This window comes from Perca fluviatilis, chromosome 6 (genome assembly GCF_010015445.1).
Source record: "Perca fluviatilis chromosome 6, GENO_Pfluv_1.0, whole genome shotgun sequence".
In the NCBI taxonomy this organism is placed as follows: domain Eukaryota; kingdom Metazoa; phylum Chordata; class Actinopteri; order Perciformes; family Percidae; genus Perca; species Perca fluviatilis.
In genome coordinates this window covers 1,795,088-1,814,170 of record NC_053117.1, presented here as the reverse complement: position 1 = coordinate 1,814,170, position 19,083 = coordinate 1,795,088, and the positions used below count along the sequence as shown (strand labels likewise).

Here is a 19,083-nt window from a genome sequence, read left to right as displayed (position 1 = left end):
TTTTTATTAATAAGGGACAAAATTCCACTAATTAACCCTGACAAAGCACACCTGTGAAGGTAAAACCATTTCAGGTGACTACCTCATGAAGCTCATTGAGAGAACACCAAGGGTTTGCAGAGTTATCAAAAAAAGCAAAGGGTGGCTACTTTGAAGAATCTAAAATATAAGACATGTTTTCAGTTATTTCACACTTTTTTGTTAAGTACATAATTCCATATGTGTTCATTCATAGTTTTGATGCCTTCAGTGAGAATCTACAATGTAAACAGTCATGAAAATAAAGAAACACATTGAATGAGAAGGTGTGTCCAAACTTTTGGCCTGTACTGTAGGTTGCTTACTCTACCACTTTACTTCATGTATTCCATTATTAGACAGGACGGCAGGTAGTACAGATGAGACAGGATAGCATGGAAATAGGTGAGTGGAGGACAGGGAGAGGAAGAGAGAGAGAGAGAGAGAGAGAGAGAGAGAGAGAGAGAGAGAGAGAGAGAGAGAGAGAGAGAGAGAGAGAGAGAGAGCATTTTATTAAAACGTACTGTAATTCGACATCTACAACTGTGTACAAAGCCCTTCTCCTGTCAGCGGCTGGCACAAAATAAAACTGGCACACTACAGCACCGCTGCTGGAAAAACAATGATATTATATACAGTAATTCATTAGATAGACAATTATAACAAGTAGAGCTGGGCAATATATCGATATCGTGATATGTGACTAGATATTGTCTTAGATTTTGGATATCGTAATATGGTAATGTGAAAAAAAGAAAATTCGAGCTTCTAAAATGTGAATATTTTTTAATTTCTTCACTCCTTTATGACACAAAACTGAATACTTGAGTTGTGGACAAAACAAAGACATTTGAGGATGTCATCTTGGGCTTTGGAAAGCACTAATCCTCATTTTTAACCATTTTTTAGACCAAACAACTAATCGAGAAGATAATCAACAGATTAATCCACAATGAAAATAATCGTTTGTTGCAGCCCTAAACCCTCAACTTCTTTTGCCTAAGTAATGCTACCATTAAAGTTTGATGACAGAATCCTAAAGGAGAGGGCATAAAATCATGAGGCTAATGACAACTTGCAGGATCTGCATGGGCCCATATGAGAAAGACACTTTCCTCAAACATGTCCAAATCATGGGTTTTCCATTTGGCAATCCCAGAAAACCGTACAATGGTACAAATGGTGCGGCCACTGGAACTGAGGTGGCACCGTGTCCAGTTCAATGGCACTTTGATTGTGAGTAATTTGAGGAACTGCAACAGACCAGCTGTGCCTGATCATAATATTATACCACACCGAGTCAAGCATACCATTCTCCACACACGAAACCTACCAGGTGCAGTCCACTAGTGTGCAAGAAGTGCTAGACAGCTGCTGTTTCTCATTCAGTGAGAGGGAAACTGGGTGGAAGGAGGGAATGCGCCTGGGGAGGCAGATTTTTATGGTGACAGCTTCACATTTCCCTCTTTGGTTTCTGCGTGTTAACTTAAGGGTTCATAAAGTCCACCGAAGAATACCAAAGTGGTGTCATTTCCGTTTAATCATCATTTCATGTGCTGTGTTTTCAGTTGATTATGCAGTGTGAAAATCTCATTCGTGGAACAGTAACATCTGAATAGATCCATGACTTTACTTGCCTACATTAAAAGGTCCCATGGCATTTCACTTTTTTTTAACATTAATATGAGTTCCCCCAGCCTGCCTATGGTCCCCCAGTGGCTAGAAATGGTGATAGGTGTAAACCGAGCCCTGGGTATCCTGCTCTGCCTTTGAGAAAATGAAAGCTCAGATGGACCGATCAGGAATCTTCTCCTTATGAGGTCATAAGGAGCAAGGTTACCTCCCCTTTCTCTGCTTTGCCCGCCCAGAGAATTTGGCCCACCCATGAGAAAGAGAGAGACATCATGGCTTTCAAACGAGAAAAGTGGCAGTTGGTCAAGGCCACATCCCCACCCTCCACCTTGCCCCCCCTCTCTCCTCCTCAATAGCTACAGACACAGAAATGGCACATCCTAAGGAAAGCTCATTGTGGGACTGGCTCTAGTGGCTGTAGTTCTGCACCAAGGCTGAATTTCGGGAAAGAGACTTCAGATACAGTATTAGGGGACCACTAAGGTCTATATAAAAGAGACTTCAGATACAGTATTAGGGGACCACTAAGGTCTATATAAAAGCATCCAAAGAGCACCATGTCATGGGACCTTTAAAGAAGCTCACCATTGAACACTCAGATGCACAAGGTTAAGTACGTTATTGATTTAATGTCTGCAAATTAAAATTCAAAATGCAGGTTGAGATTTCAACAAAGGCTATGTCAGATACAAAATAATGTCTTACGACCCAGACAAACCAAGCCAACAGGTTGAGTTGGGCTGTATGCATTTAGCATGTTGAATTGGCGTAAAGGGATGAAGACTATGAATATGAAAATTATTATTCGTTTGGGCGAGAAAAACAGCACCACTGTAGCTGTCTGCCTGCCGCATTCTCACGTGGGCCTGGGAGCCCTGCTCCTTATACAACTCTCAACGTTGAGATTCCTATTAAAAAGGTCGTCTAATGTCCCAGTCGTCCAGAGATTGAGTAGGTTTGATAATAAGATTTCTATCATGCGGCTGGCACGAAACTGGGAGAAAGGGTGAAGAAGGGTGATTAACACGAAAACGCCAACTAACGTCTAACCAGAGAGACAACAAGAATCAGGAACTTCTGTCGGTGACCTGAAGAAATCTGCATCATGTCCTGCCACCTGCATGCTTTAGGCTTTAGAAAGATAGAGAAGGCCTTTAAATTAAGTTTTACGGTATAGGACATTATTTTATTTTTTATGTATGTAGATCTTTTAAAAGACATGTTTATGTTGAAATAAATATACTTGTTTGCCCTCTTTTGGACATAATGCGCAAAAAAGATATTTGAATATATTCAAACCTATGTGTTTATAAAGGAATATTCAAACTTCATATAATTTGGTCAATTTTGACAGCCATAGTAGCTACAGCAGTGGCATATACTGATGAAACAGTTGTAACAATGCAGCTCGACCCACATTCTTGTAGGTTTTCATGATGGTCTTTTCATTACTTGCTGATAATTGTAAATAATCAATAAATATCATATGTCTTGTACAAGAAAAACAATTGTTCTTTAGGGGTCTGAAGTAGAAAATGATATAATAAATATTTATATATAAATAATTATGACTGCTCTTTAAAAAATATGATGTACATATTCAATTTACATTTAATAAATGTAAATCTGACAGTGGTAAATATTAATCAATTATTACAATGTTTAGAGTACTTGGTTGTTGAAAAAACAGATATTTATTGTCTTACTGAAAAGTGACAATTTATGACATTTATGCCTTTGAAGGACAGCCTCTGTGAACTGTAATGGAAATCTTTTTCGTGATTTATGATGATGCAACATGCTTTTTCTTACCACAACAATTCACTGAGGACTCTTCTTTCACAGAAAATAAAATAAGCAAGAACTCTCCCCTTTCCAGTTTCGCAACTGTGTTGTGTTTCAAAATACGAGCTGAAATTCGACTAGCAGTGAAACAGTCTCCCTGAGGTACCACACTGAGCAGGCGATTATCTTTGCCCCCATTACCCTTTTGGATAAGGGAGGGATATATCCTCACTCTCCTTCAACTCTTGCAACAACAATGCAAACTGCTTAGCTGATACTGTACTATGAGTGCACAGAACACAAATCAGCAATGTCACACCATGATGAATTATTGGCAGACTGTGTGCTCTCTAGGCTGCCTTGTAAGACACACCAACTGTCTGCAAGCACCATGACTAAACTGTGTACATACCACAAAATATCCATCCCGTCAAGCATTAAAGGTATATAAGTATTAACACAAACTTAAGGGTAATAACTTAAATAACTAAATTTCTTTTTACATTCATTAGTTATGGTTAAGGCCAAAAAAAATCCATAAATTTATTATCATTTTATAACAACAATGTATGAAATGAAAATGTTAAAGGGGCCACTCAGTGATGATTCTACAGAGATTTATCACACAAATATGCACCCCCCCCTCAGGATTTTACGATCGCAACAATTCACGCAAATTCAACCAATCACCGTGAATTTGGTGCGACTCGCAATTCTGACCAATCACCGCAACTTTTCCGCATATTTGACCAACAACCGGAGTTTCCCGCAACTTCAACCAATCCCAGCTGTCCCACGTGCCAGACTTTGTATCAGTACCGTCCTGCCAAGCTGTATACATTTTAACATCAATGTACGCTGTAATGATTTTTCACTCTAAAGTCACTGAAAGTTGCTTCTGTGTCGGCTCTCTGCAGCGGGCGGGGCTGCTCAGTTCCCCCCGCGACTGACGCGCGTGCACACACGCACGCACGCACGCACGCACGCACGCACGCACACGGTGGATGCAGGAAAAACCGGACATGAGACGTACAGGATGACCTAAATTGAGGACAGCTACGCTCGTTATTGTAAGTGCAATGATAAGTTAAAGTTCAATAAGTACTTTATCAAACCGTATGAATGTGCGTCCCAGGCCAGTATAGGAAATGAACTAACAATGTAAAGATCAACAAGCCACTGACAGATATGCTCAAATTTGATTCAATCAATACATTTTTTGTCTTAAATCCACCAGCCATTTTCATATTATACCAACATTTGCAGCATCCTGACCTTTTTGGTAAGGTTACTAGGAAATCTCAGCCCAGAGTAATTTTATTCTCCCTAAAACAAGTTTCCTTTTTATTTTTAAAGAACTACTGCAACTTTCACTGTCTCTCGCAACTTCATTGCAACAAAAATACAAAAGACATTGCAACTTTTATCGATATTTTTTACAAAAGCTCCCGCAATATCAGGCATTTTGGGCCACAATCTCAAAAAAGGCCGTGAAATCCTGGAGGGACTGACTGTATGTTATCAGAAATAAAAATACTTAATATAATTTTTCAGGTAATGTCCACCCCTCATATACCAAATTTCCACAAAGTTAGGATACTTGTGGATACGTGCAGTAGCTGACCATAAGTTACGGCGATTTGAAACTGTGATGCGGGCACAATAAGTGATTGTGGCTGTGGTCATTTCTTCTTCTGGCAATTCCTCCTTGCAATATTTATAACTCAGCTGACAAAAAAAAATAAAAACTAAATGCCCATATTTATGCGTTTGACACACCAAGGGAGTGGCAGTTGCTAATGTTATTGACGAAGGCTTCAGGAATGTTTAACTGTTTTCACAATAAGAACCCTTATGATAGTTGGCCAATTGTGTAGTAGCAATAGGAAACGTTTTGGTTACAAGGTTTCTCACAGTGTTATCTTATAGCAGAAGTGGGCCGCATCGCCTGAATCAAAGACCACCTCCGCTAACATCATGAAATGTTATACACTTTTGTGAAATAAAACGTTAAACTTAAGGGGCAACTAGTATTATTTTATATTATATATTATAGTCATTTCAAATAGCAAATGCTATATAGGACTGTGCAATTAATTGAATTTCAATTTCGGCTCCCAACGATCACCAAAATAGTATAATCGAGAAAAAATGATTATTTTGCTATGTTCTGTTTTGCAAGAACACCCTTATTTGTCTTGTGTTCTGAATGACACGCGCACACACACATCCGCCCCTCCCGAAGCCAGTCAGGGAGGCAAGTCGTGTGCATATCATCCTTTTATATACTATCTATGCATATCATCCGCTGGAATTTAAAAACTCAGCGCGAGTAAAGATGACAGCAGCGTTTGGTGAGCAAAAAAAAGGAAAAACCAACTCAGTCTGGGAACAGCTAATGTTAGCTAACCCTGCGGTCCCTCTCTGCCTTTGCCCCCCCCTGTTCATTAGCTGTGTAACGTTATGTGTGATATCTGTAACAGTAGTAAAACAGATGTTATTCTGATCCAAAGACTCTTTCTGTGAGATAAAGGACACTAACAGATTATACCCTGGACACTATCCATTATATCTAAATGTGAATGAGTAATCGTGTTAAATAATCATGATTTCAATATTGACCAAAATAATCGTGATTATTATTTTTTCCATAATCGAGCAACCCTAATGCTATATAATGATTGTGGCTAGATCTGGGCAATATGGACAAAAACAAATTTATGATATATTTGATCAAAATCTCGATGTTGATATTGCGGGCGATATTGTAGGGTTGACAATTTGTGCCTTCACAAAATATTTACAGTGAGATTAAAAAAAAAGAATTGTTAGTAATGTGGCTGTAACGACTAAATTAAAAATTATAAGAACAGCTAGAACAGTCTGGTAAGTTCAGAAAATGACATCACTTTACTGTAATGAGGTCTTTAAAAGCAGGAAAAGACAACACGTGTCATGTTACGATATCCAAAATATAAACCGTTATCTAGCCTCATATATCGATATATTGCCCAGGCCTAATTGTGGCTATTGTTTATAGGTGATATTAAGTGGATCACAAGTCGAGATGCATTAAGATCATGGCCTACCACCTCGGCTAAACAATTTCCTGGGGTAACCCTGGATTACATAATCAAAAAGGACAGATCACCAAAGGCACAAAAATCTTCACCTACCACTAATGTTATGCAGACAGTTTCATTTTAATGTTCCCAGATTTTGAAATGGGTTGTTTACCTCCACTGTTGTGGGGTGGCAACAGCAATTTCAGAGACACATATTTTAAAGCCTGGGACCATAAACCTAAAATTATTTGCATGCCTAGAAAAGACTTGCATATGATGTGTTTTGGGGCGGCAGTAGCTCAGACCAAGTACGAGGTGTGGACTGGTATCTGGAGAAATGCCGGTTTGCATCCTGGGCATTGTCCAGGTGCCCTTGAGCAAGGCACCAGACACCCAACTGCTCAGGGTGCTATCCTGAGGCAGCCCCCTCAGCTCTGACATCTCTCCATACATGATATGTTTATAGGTCCTATTTGTGCATGTGTGTATGTGTGTGTGAGTGTGAGTGTGTGTGTAACCGAGGGAAAGAATTATGGCTGCACAATATCGTTTTTTGTCGTCACCACAATATTAACTGGCACAATAAGCACATCGCAAAAGCCTACAACGTATTGCGAAAGACACTGAGATTTGTTGTGTTAGTTGAAAGAAATTCAAAGTGTAACTTTTGTATTAAATTCAATGTTCAATGTTTTTAGCCCTTGTGTTGTCTTCCCATCAACCTTGAAAAAAACACTTTTTTCGACGTTTTTGACGCCTTTTTTTCACAGTTTGTTTTTGCTTTTTCCAACATTTTAAATTGTTATATTTTTTTTCTGCACATTTTCAGCATTTATTTTTACATCCCATATTTTCTGATATAAAACAAAATTTTAAAACGGGCCAAAGTGACCCGAAGTCAACACAAGGGTTAATAAAAGATGGTTGGAAATAAATTCCTTTCATTTGTTTTAAATTCAACAAGCAATTTTTTGTAGCCGAATACGGAAAGCAACAGAAAGACAGAACTTAGTACACTTTAATATCCGCTAATTTATCGCACGTAATATCGTTAGCGCAAATGTCAACGTTATTGCATATTTTCCTCATATCGTGCACTCCTAGAAATAATTGATTTCCCACCCCCAAATTTGACAGCATAGTTCAAAGAAAGTGCATGAGTATGCCATGCTTTGTTGGCATACTCATGCACTTTGGATTTCTTTTGGTTACACCTGGACTTTGTTTTAGGAGGAAAATTAGCCTAACCTCACAGTGGGTGTTACAAGTGTCCCATCCATGCATGTATTGACAAAGAATCCTTTCCCAAAAAAATGTTTTAACACCCAACAGCAATGGATCAAACTACACACCACCTAAGCATTCAATATTATCCATACATTGTTTGATTCACACCTGTAACTCATTTCCCACTGTCTTTGATTTTAATTTAACAGGAGGTTGTTATGGTCAATGCTATAAAAAAAATAATACTCCCCAGTGTGGTGGCTATTCAAACTGTTAAAGGACTGTGTTGTTTCTCAAAAGCAGATTCAATGCACTTAACACAACATAAAAACAGATACAAAAAAAATTATTTGGCGCAATGCTAGAGGTAGATAAATACACATTTACACATCACATTCTAAAATTTCCCTCAGGATGAATAAAGTATCTACCTATCTATATATCTATTTGCCGGTCACAATATAAATTCAGTCACCTTCATTTGCAGAGGTTGGGATAAGCAGCAAAGAAATGTTCTCGGGTAAGTGACAGTTAAAAAGTAGAATGTAGCTATGTTACTGCGTATCATGGATGTGGTTGTAGAGATTGGGCAGCTGACAAAAACAGGCATCCGCTTATTTCCACATCATCACATGGTTACTTTGTTTACCGGTATAACGATCGCCTCACTTGGTGGGACATTCCGTTAAAATGTTATAAATAAACTTGATCGAACTCAAAAGCAAGCATAACGTTAACGTTACTTTCACAAAAGCAAATTATAGATCTGAGACAACCAACCACTTACGCTAACTCACGTTACCTTTCTTTTAACTTGTGTGTACTTGACATCATAGCTTAGTTATCACCCACTTGACAACAAAGCAATGCGTTACCGGCTAACGTTAGATTGCCTATCGCTAGAGCGCACTAAGACAACTTCATGTAAATCCATTGTTTACAAACGCAAACCGGGCGCTTCTGTGCAAAGCCAAGTTAGCAGGCTAATTCAGTTAGCCAGATACCACAATATAACATAGCCTAACGTTACGTTATTGACACTTGGTCATAAGTAAATTGACATTTTTTAATAGATGATATTGATAGTGTTTGGTGTAGAATATTGTGTTTAACGTTACATAGAGAACACCAATGTAGGATTAATTATGTTCATAAAATTGGCGTTAGCTAGCTACTCCGCAATTCTGACAGCTAGCTAAGCTAGGTAGCTAACATCGTTAGCTATTAGCTAGCTTAGCCTAGCCATGTAGCACGTGTTCGTGATTTATAAAATAATTAACTAGCTGACGGTAGCCAGCCAACTATGAGTATTGTAGTCGGGTGAGCATCCGGCTAGTTAAACTGTAAAATTAACTACATGTACCAAAGGTTCAACCGTGTAACGTTAGCTATAACGTAACGTATAACGTTAGCCTCGAAAAGGTCAAACTGCTATGCATGATTCTCCTCCAAAGAATAGCCGGATCCCGTCGTCCAACAACAGAACAGAACAGACGCCCCCCCCCCTTCCCCTTAACCAAACGGACAGCCAGCAATGGAAGCTAACTAACCTTAGCGGCGGGGCAAGAGAAACCATTCGGCGGTGCTATCGTACAGTAGCAAACGTCCCAATCCTCGTCAGTCGGTCCAAATTCGCTTAAAGAGCTTCTCGCTTCGATTGAGTGTCTCGCCCCTGAATTAATCCACATCAAAGAGTAGTTTTCGTTTTCATTTGTTCCGCTGGCGGTTTTCAGCTATGCCTTGTCTGTTCCTGCACAACAGTGGACTAACAACACTATAGTCTCTAAGCCGCTGCTGCTGAGACCACAGTGGTGCTGAACTGAACCGCCTCTCTCTCTCTCAATAGGTCCGCGTGCTCTCTCGCCCCTCCTCTCAAGGATTGCACTTTTCCCATGTCCACAACTAATTCAGAGATATAGCGCTCTAGTGTTAAAGTGGGTTATCATCATAAAGCACCAAAACAACATAACTTAAACGGCACCAACGTGCCTCTTTATCTTAGTTACTACTTTCTGCACATCATTTAGCATGTCTGACGTGCATTTTTGCAAATGACATGCAGCCTACATATCATCTCAAACATGGTAATGTTTCTTTATAGATTTCTGTATGTGTGTATGCTGTATATTATCAGATAATGTAAAAAGGTTACACTACCCAATTGGTTGTATACACTTTGCATTTCTTTACAAATAGCCTATAAGCTATAGGCTAGGCCTATGTTGCTTCCATCACCATCCAATGTATGTAGGCTATATACATGTGTTGGCCTATATGTCTAGCAGTGCAATGACATTCCACAAAACAATTACATATAACAACATAATAACAATAGATCTACATATATGCATCACTACATCCTAGCTGCTAAAACATATTGTTGGCACACATTGTCATATTATCAACAACTTGTATTGTCCCTCTCACATCATCTATGAGGACAAACCCCTCTGTATTCTCTCTCTCCTTCTCAGAGGTTCCAAAAGGGGTCAGTTGACACTCCAGGAAGTCTACGTCTGTGCTGCTTGATGCCCGTGGAGAAGTACAAGCTGTGAATACAGTGACTTAACATTGAAGGATAGTATTTGGGAGATCACAACATCCCATGCTGTGTGATGACTCTGCTGAAGCCAGTGCCCTATAAATGGTCGGAAACCTCTCTGTCTGCTTTACAGCTATGCTGGCGTTTAAAACTGCCACCCATACCGCAGCTATTTCAGTCACAGAAAAGATTTTTGTTTAAAAGTATTTAAGTCAGTCAGTGGGACTCATTTAAGAAAGACACCTGCTGCTGGTTTTGACAGGCTAAGGTAATTAGTTTCTCTTCATTTTATGCTGTATACTTTTGATTTTGTATTATGTCATTCCCTCTGGACAGGGCGTTGGCAACCTGACATTGCCATATATCTGGCACACTTCAGGCAGGCTATATCTTGACCTAAATTTCAGCGGCAGCCTTCCCTATGATGTCAGATGGGATTGTTTTTCTTCCCCGTGTTTTTCTTTCTGCTCTGTGGTTTGGAAGACCCCCTCTAACCATCAGTATAACCACCATCTCTTCATCCAGCCATCACAGAGCAGGATAGAGAGCTGTTTATTTTAGCTGGGCTTTCTAGACCCAGTCACATGTCGGGATAATCTATCCCCCATCTCCGCAATGCCCAATTTGTCAGCCCACAGATAAAGCACAAATGTTTATTATTTATACCGTATAAACAGCTGTGTTTCATCTGCAGCCAGATCCCCTGTAGAGTTAAATGGAGCATCAGACAAAGCCCAAATGGCCAGGCGAACCTTCTTAAGATCCTAAAATACATGATATCTGAACAAGGGACACTTTTAATGATTGCAAAAATAAATATGGAGCCCATTTAGGACAGAAAACCTGAGGTGTCTCTTCTACAAGTTATTTAAAAAGAACTGGAGTGGATTGTTTCAACGCATCCAGAGCCCACATGAAAGGCACCACTGAGAGTGACTGCATCAGCTAAGCAGGCTTCGGAGATTTCAAAGGCTGTCAGTTGATAGATGCACTGCAGACAGTCATTACAGCTCTGAAATAAAAGACGAACAACAAAAAAATTCTTCAGAAACAGAGAGGAGGCTGGAGGGAAAATCCTCATCAAAACAGCACTCTGACGAGTTGCCATCCGCAGTCTACCAGATTAATGGAGCTCCCCCTTGTGAATGATTGTCTTTGATTACAAATACTCTTCTGCTGGTGCCATCTCCTAGTTTTCTATTGTCTTCAAGGGTTGTAGTACTTGTGTTCAGTACGACTAATTAAATTCAAGCACAATTAAATCAGAAACATACAATCATAAACATGAAATGTATCTAACTGAAATCACGTGTTTCATGAATACTGTGATCTTTAGATGAAGGTGATGGATACTATTTGGCACGTGTTGCTATTTTTAATGTTGGTATAATTACATGTCAAGTTCTTCCTTTGGCTATGATGTACATTTTTAGTCGAGACATAATTCATCCTGCCATCGCTGGCATTCATTATCGTCACGACCGGGCTCGAGTCAAACAGCCTGGGAAAATGATATTTCTCTGTAGATATTAGAGGCAGAGGGAGAGACAGAAAAGTGAGAGAGGGGCCTGCTTTGTTTTATCTGCATAAACGTGACACTCTTCTCCTCATATCATTCACAAATCAATCTAGGTTTACGATGCAAAGGCAGGGCTCCAAATGTATTCACTGCAGCAAGACTTAATTTAACTGCCTACAAAGAAGGCAATGAGAGCAGAAATGGCAGCATCTCACTGAAGAGTCTAACGACTGCCTGCATTGTTGGAATTCCAGCTTAACTTCCTGAGTATGTCCACACCTGGCCTACCGCCAGCACACGCTTTATTCTCATTTTTTCTTTTTTTTCCTTTTATCAAAATCATATGTGTCTTTCTTACATCCTTTTTCCTTGTATATTTTAGCAGTGTTTCTATGTCTGAGCAGCAACAACAGATACATTAAGTGCTACTGAATAATTTTTGCAAAACCTTTTTTTTATATATATATATTTAGATATTTTATCACCCATTCCTCTATGTGCTTCAATATGACGTAAATTTAGGCATCTCATGTTGTCATGTGCTCTCTGTTTTCATGTAGCAAATTATGGCTATCATTTTTCTTCGGTATCATAGGCTGCCGTTGGCGTGACAGACATATTCACACTTGTCTCATGTCCAAGTGAATCCCCGTAATGAAACTGGCAGTGGCACAGCATCGCTGGAGTTTAGCTCAGTCAACCATCTGTTAGATTGCATGGATTCATGTGGAGTAAACTAGAGTGGACCTTGTATGGACATGTTCTAGCCTGACTGTCATGACATCAATGTTCACCATGAAACGAACAAAAAAAACAACCCATTCCTGTCTCTTTCTAATGGAAAAAGCATGCAGGGAGAGTATGATTCACTGCCTTTCATGTCTAATTCAGGTTTCAATACATTACATAAATTAGATACAGATACATCATACAGCATATATCATGTATGCACATCCACATTCACACATGGAACCTATTTTGGTATTGGTATTTGAGAGATATTAAATAGTGAGTTTGTCCAGATATTTGCTCTCTGATAGTATGCTGCAACATCTACAGACAGCAATAGCAATGATAACACTTATGCTTTTTACAAATGAAATCAGGTCATGGTGTTGTGGACTTTTCCTATTGTGTTAATCTGAGTTGTGCGACAAACCTTCGCAGTTGAGATGAAAGAGCTGAAGGGAATCAAAGTGGTTTTCTGTTGGCATGGATATGGTAGTGACGTGATAGCTAGTTCACCTTTTGCACAATAATGGATACCATCTCTGGCAGAAAAATTGACATTTGAACCAGTGGTGAAGATAAGAGTGCATTTAGTTCTTTCCAGCAAGGACACTTAAGGAATTTCCTTCTCTTCCCTCAAGGACAAAGCTGGTTTTGGCTGCATTTTTCTTGCTAAGTGGCTGAGCCATAAGCCCAGAGGTGAATTGCTGCTGCACAGCCAACTCAAATACGACTCTGCAGGAACTGCTGAGCTGGATGGACCTGCACTGCTGGGTCTAATGTTAAAAGCCCAGCCAGTGCTGAGTCCTTTGCCACTTCAGAGCACACCACTATCTATCCAGCCTTTGTCCATCGCATGATAATGGGCTGCAGGTTTCCAGGCTGCTCACATCTTCACTTTTACATAAACTACACTTAGACAGGGAGGGGATAATTCCCAGGAAAATGTGTGGGAGGGAGAATACTAGGTTTTCCAGGAAAAAGGGAGGAAAGAAGGACAGGGGTGTAAATGGGTTGCTATAGCATTATATGAGGAAGAAGAAGAATAGCTGCGTTTTCAGTGAGAGGATGGAAAGGGCAGGGGTTCAGAAGAGTGCAGAACCCCCATAAATAAAGCTAATGAAATGGCAGTTGAGTCTGGAGAGATGTGGAATGGCTGGTTGGGTCTTACCCACTGTCTGATTTATCCTCAGTGTCCCTGTGAGCACAGCGGGGAGATCCATTACCTCACCTCATCAATAACATCCCAGGGACAGGGTAAAAAGCCTGCTTTCCACGCCAACACTAACCCCAGGGACCAGCTCAGAAGGCTCACTCAGTGGGGGAGAGGAAGCTGGTGTAATGTAGTCACACATAGAGAGCAAAAATGTCTCTGTTGGGGGATGGGTTGCTTTAGAGGAGCTGTGCAGGGGGTATAGCTCAACATACAGCACAGAACATACTCAGCACATTGCAGCAACTCACAATCATGTATAATGTCAATGTATAATTATGCAAATTAAAGCCATGGAATTTGATGCAGTTGCCGTCTCCCACGTGGACACAGCTGTCTTTATTCTCATTCTGTGGGCGGATGGTGCAAACATAAGCGTACACTCACCAAGTCAGTTGACGCAGGGAGCTATCGTCAGAGAGTGTGTCAACACACAGACTCGTAAATGGTTGATAAGCCTCACCTCATTCATAAGAAAGGCTGTTGATAAACTCGAACAGTACAGGTGTATGCATGCCTGAAATCCCAATGTACTATAAACAGAGCAGTGATTTGAAATGATCCCAGAGGGAAGACTGAAAATATGAAGCTTTAATGTAACAAGAGAGTAGTGGAATTGAAATGAGGCATGTGATGAAGATAATAGGGCTTTGGAAGTATTTTACAGCAGAAATGAGGTGAAATGTCAACAGAGCTTATGGTCCAGAGGGAGTTGATAACAGTACGGAGATAAGAATAGAGTGCAATAGCAGATACTGATGTAATCTCTGTCACCCACACTCTCTTTGTGCATGTGTGTGTGTGTGTGTGTGTGTGTGTGTGTGTGTGTGTGTGTGTGTGTGTGTGTGTGTTTGAGAATGATCTTTCATGTGCTTTTTGCAGTGAGATCACAAGGTAGTGGCATTGTCTCAGTTAGACACCCTGAGGGAAGGGCTTTTCAACAGCATGGCTGAAAAGAGGAAGCTCGACACTCAAACATGCCACAGAAAGACACCCCCAACTGCTCAGGTGTCAGTTACGCAAATGTTAGATTTTGATCACGTAATTGAGGATCAAGAATCCAGATTTGCCCTTGGAACAATTCTGGTTTGGACTGAGAAAGTGGAGTAGTGTTAGCTTTATACAAAGTGAAATGAAGTTGACTGATTCTCTGATCAAAGCTAAGCCTCGACACTGTGCTACGTCATCTATCTTCTCTGTGTTGTGAGGCAACATAGTGAGCCTTAGTGGGGGCTTTCAGAGTTTAGTTCCCTACTTAGTAGTCAGCCGTTCCTTTTAAAAAACAGACAATGTGATTACATCTCACTGTCAAAAAAGCAGGAGTCACTGTTTCCAGGCATGAAGATGGAGCCCTCCTGTGAATTGCAGCAACCCAAGACTCAGACCCTGACAGGACAATGGAAGACTGAACTATTTTTAAGTGGTTGCTGCTACACAGATTTAATAGTATCACTCCCAGCTGTAGGTGCCTCTACAGTGTTGTTGCATTCCCTAAGGGGTCCTCATAGTCAATGCAGTGGGGCCTCCAAATTATTGTTGATTTTGAAAGTTTTTTCAATGAATCCAACATATTATTAGCAAATATAAATCCCCATTGATCATAGGATTACTGGCCTATAGGTAAGGTATAGTCACTAAAGTAGCCTTCCAAAGATACAGTTAATCCTAAAGATTTACTGTGCCACGTATATTTTAAAATGAAAACATGATTTATAAAATCATGGTAACAATTATAAGGCTATTTTAATAGCTTAGTATTCTATGCAAAAATGGTATAAAGGCTTTAGGCCACCCTACATGTTCTTGTAGGCCCAGTTTAATATGCAACTTAATTTTATACAATACAGTATGTAGTATGATGTCCCTGCTCCATCTCTCTTTCAGTTAAGGGGTCCTTGGCTAAAAAAACGTTGAAGACCCCTGCATTAGGCTATATTTTGTGCATACATACAGCATAGCCCCAGATAGAAGTTGGACAGTGCTGTGTGTATGACTGGTTTAAAGGAACACGCTGACTTATTGGGAATTTAGCTTATTCACTGTAACACCCAGAGTTAGACAATTCGATACATACCCTTCTCATCTCCGTGCGTGCTGTAACGCTGTCTGACGGCTCCAGTGGCAGCAGGCCAGAGCAGAACAGGCAGGTGAATGGTTCCACTAATCCTAATGCTCCCAATAAGTGGCAAAATAACGCCAATATGTTCCTATTTATATCTTGTGATTTGTAGTGTCACAGCGTGTACAAAAAACAACGTAACATGAGATACAGCCATCTTCTAACTGTAAACAAACCGGGAACTATATTCTCAGGCGGAAGAATATAGTACTTGGGCGGAATGATATGCTTTGCAGCAAGCCTGTCTGAGAATATAGTTCCCGGTTTGTTTACGGTTAGAAGATGGCTGTGTCTCATGTTACGTTGTTTTTTGTACACACTATGTAGATGTAAGGAACAACAAATAGGAACATGTTGGAGTTATTTTGTCACTTATTGGGAGCAGTAGGATTGCTGGAACCATTCACCTGCCTGTTCTACTCTGGCCTGCTGCCGCTGGAGCCGTCAGACAGCGTTACAGCACGCACAGAGATGAGAAGAGTATGTTTGGACTTGTCTAACTCTGGGGGTTACGGTGAATAAGCTAAATTCCCAATAAGTCGGCGTATTCCTTTCATGAGACACAAATAATACAGAAGTGCTAATAAACATTATATGCCTACAGCTTTCACTTTTAATGCACAGAGCAGCCATGTTGGATTTTGAGGTCGGCGAAGTTCTCCTGAATTTCCGAGTCGGAAATCCGACGGGCGTTTCAGTTGAAATTTTCGATTGGGAACTTGTTAATTTCGACTTCTGTTCAAATGAAATGCAAAGTGTATGGCAATAGACCGATATCGGCTATCAAATAATGCTCTCACGCATGTGCAGAACCATTAAGTAGCACATCTTGATAGGGAGCACATATTAACAGAACACCAGGTGGGCTCGCTGAGCTCAGAGCGGCCGCTGCAGCTTCACAAAAGCCTCATTTCCACCAAGCAGTGCAGTGCAGTTCAGTTCAGTTCGTTACACATTAGAACTGTTTTTTTTGCGTTTCCATTGTCAAACGTTGTGCATGGCAGGCTACCAATAGAACCGCTCCATTCCTTCCTGGTTTTTCGTTACCCCTCTGTTGAGGTACCTAGCACACTGATCCGATACTGAAAGGTGGAGCTAGAAACATTGCAGTCCCTAAATGGTACAGACGTTCCTCTGCGTCGTTGGTGAGAAGGAAATACAGCGAGAGCTGGAGGAGAATAAATAAAAATGGTTTTAGCTTGTTTCTCAGAGCATGACTGTCCATGGTTATTACCATCTGGACTGGTAACTGAGACACAAATAAGACAGAAGTGCTAATAAACAGTATATGCCTGCAGCATTCACTACTTTTGATGCACAGAGCAGCCATGTTGTCATGTCTTAGGGATTTTGAGGACCAAAAAGCAGAGTGTTATGGTTTTGGGGTTTTGTCTTATTTTGGTGGTCTGTTTTCTGTGCTGTATTTTGTTCGGTTTCCTGTTTTATTTTGAAGTCTATGGTTTTCTGTCTTGTCTGATTTACTTCCTGTGTTTTCCCTCCCTTGTGATTGCCCTAAGTCAGGCTGGGCCTGACCCACACTCTAAATCTTGTTGGCTCAATAGACATTTTTTAAGCTTGGCGAACCGGTTCTTTCTCTCATCTCGCTGGTATTTTGTATACTCCTCAGCATGTCTAGTTGAGTAATGACGTCTGATGTTATATTCCTTATACACCTCAACTTTCTCTGTGCATATGAGACATGTAGGGGTGCCCCTGTGCTCGATAACAAAATATTCTGTTTCCCACTTTCACTGAAATTGCCTGAGCTCGTCGCCAACCTTACTCTTCAGGGCACGTTTTGAGAGAGACATGACTGGAACTGGGTGAAGACATATTTTCCGTTACTCGGAACACGTTTCAACCAAGTGAGTAACGCTGATACTTCCCCAGGTCCTTTGCGGTTGGCTAGCTTGACAACCGTTCATAACAAACGCCACGAGTCTATCTATGGTAGCCCGTAAGTGATAAAAAAAATAAATAAGTAAAAGCGTGGCAAGCACAGCACACGCAAGGACTCAGCAGAAAGGTGTGTTTCAGATCAACGCGCGGGCCGCACTGACACTAAACTTTGATGTCATGTAGGGGGACCACAAAATATCATCCCGCGGGCCTCAATTGGCCCCCGGGCCGCGAGTTTGAGACCCATGCCCTAATGTGTTTCACCTGTTTTCTAGCCTTGTGCCACCTGTCTTGTGTTTCTTCGTTACCCTGTGTATTTAGTCTTTGTCTTCCCCCTGTCCAGTGTCAGTACATTGTATTGTGTTTTGGTTTGGATTGTGTGAGTCTTGTCGGCAGTTTATTTTTCCTGTGTGTTTGTCTTAGTGTTCCGGTATTCCCCATTTGTGACTTGGACTTCTTTTTGGATTTGCCTTTTTGCCTGCCGCGTTCTGGACTTCCTTTGTTGTTTTGTACTTTGTTTTACTGGTCGAATAAATCCTCGTCTTCAACTTACTCCTACCTGCCTGCTCTCTGCATTTTGGGTCCACCATTCCCTGCTCTTCCCTGCTGAACCTAACCGAGAGCAGGCAGGAGAAAGTTTGAGCTTAAGGATTTATTTCACAAAAAGCAAAGTACACACCAAGAAAAGGAGTCCCGAATGCAGAGGGCAAAAACTACTTCCAGAATGTTGAGCAAACAAGAGGAGTCCAAAAAAACTTGAGACGAAAGATAATCCAAGGACAACCAGACCGCACAGAACCCGACTGGAACTGACACAGAAACGCTACGATGATCTGACACAAGACAAGGGCAACACAGAGGCTAAATACAAGAGGTAAGGAGCAAACAAGGGACAGGTGATACAACAGGGTGGGGCAGAACAATCAGACAGGTGGGAAAACACAAGACAGGAAGTAAAACTAGACTAGACAAGGGAGAAAACAGACTACCAAAATAAAACAGGAAACAAAAACATACACAACCACAACACATGTTGGATTTTGAGGTCGGTGAGGTCCTCCTGAATTTCCGAGTCGGAAATCCGACGGGGGTTTCAGTTCAAATTTCCGATTGGGAACTTGTTAATTCCGTTTGTCGATAGACCAATATTGCCTCCATTTAAGAAAACTGTCTCCGGTGAAAACGCAGATTTGTTTAGGTAATGTACGGTTCTAAAGGTACTATACCGAAAGAAACGTGGCTATAGACGTTGCATGGCAGCTCCAACCGGCTGCACTCTGCCACAGCTTGGTGTATTGTTTGTCATGTCTAAGTCTAAATATAAATACTAATAAA

General features: G+C 40.7%; 1 protein-coding gene across 7 annotated transcripts in view; it reads right to left on the bottom strand.

The window, feature by feature from the left end:
• ncor2 (nuclear receptor corepressor 2) overlaps positions 1 to 9,535 on the bottom strand; it is a 144,080-nt gene extending 134,545 nt beyond the window's left edge. For 5 of the 7 annotated variants that reach the window (XM_039804613.1, XM_039804617.1, XM_039804616.1 and 2 more), the window contains exon 1: positions 9,278 to 9,535. The gene's annotated coding sequence lies outside the window, so the exon portion shown is untranslated. Of the gene's footprint in view, positions 1 to 8,202; positions 8,219 to 9,277 lie in introns of those variants that run through there. The other 2 variants (XM_039804619.1, XM_039804614.1) reach the window with 2 other exon arrangements.
• Between the last annotated feature and the right edge of the window lie 9,548 nt (positions 9,536 to 19,083).